Below are 702 nucleotides of genomic sequence, written 5' to 3' on the forward strand. Positions count from 1 at the left end.
TTAATACAGTTATGTCTTTTTGAAGTTGTGTATCAAACATAATAGTTAATTTTTGTTTTTCCTTTAATTGCTCCTCAACTGCTAATCGTAATGTAGTGAATTGTATGTTTACAGCCTGTAACAAAAGTCACGTTACATATATATATAGTGGAACTTCCGTAAAAATAACTTGTCGGGACCGACCGACCTCCGTAAAAGTCAGCTCCGCCCCTATCCCCACTTTTTCAATAGCGCAGACGAAATGCAGATCACGTGACACCACGACACAATAAAAATATAACCTTGATTTATTGTATGCTGATAATCATAGTTGATAGCGATTCATTTTAAAAAAAGCAATACATTTTTGTGCAATACATTGTACACAGCGCATTATACGTAAACACAATCTACAATGACATCCAAAGAGGTATGTATATATATTCTATGATCATATAAAATGTGAATTATTAGTTCCAGCAAACACATTACATATATGTATAACTGTAATCATGCAACAACATCAAATTTATTTAATGTTTGTATTAAAAACTGAGAGTCTCTGTCACATTCAGACTCTAAACTTCCATGGAATGGAAAAATATTCTTCCAAGCATTTCTTATATTATTGCTTGTCAATTCATTCCATGCATTACTTATTGAGGAACACTGTAACAAATTGAATGATTTTAATTGCTTTTCAACTTCTTCAAAAGTGTCTTT

Source organism: Wasmannia auropunctata, unplaced genomic scaffold, assembly GCF_000956235.1.
Source record: "Wasmannia auropunctata unplaced genomic scaffold, wasmannia.A_1.0 LD336071.1, whole genome shotgun sequence".
NCBI lineage: Eukaryota > Metazoa > Arthropoda > Insecta > Hymenoptera > Formicidae > Wasmannia > Wasmannia auropunctata.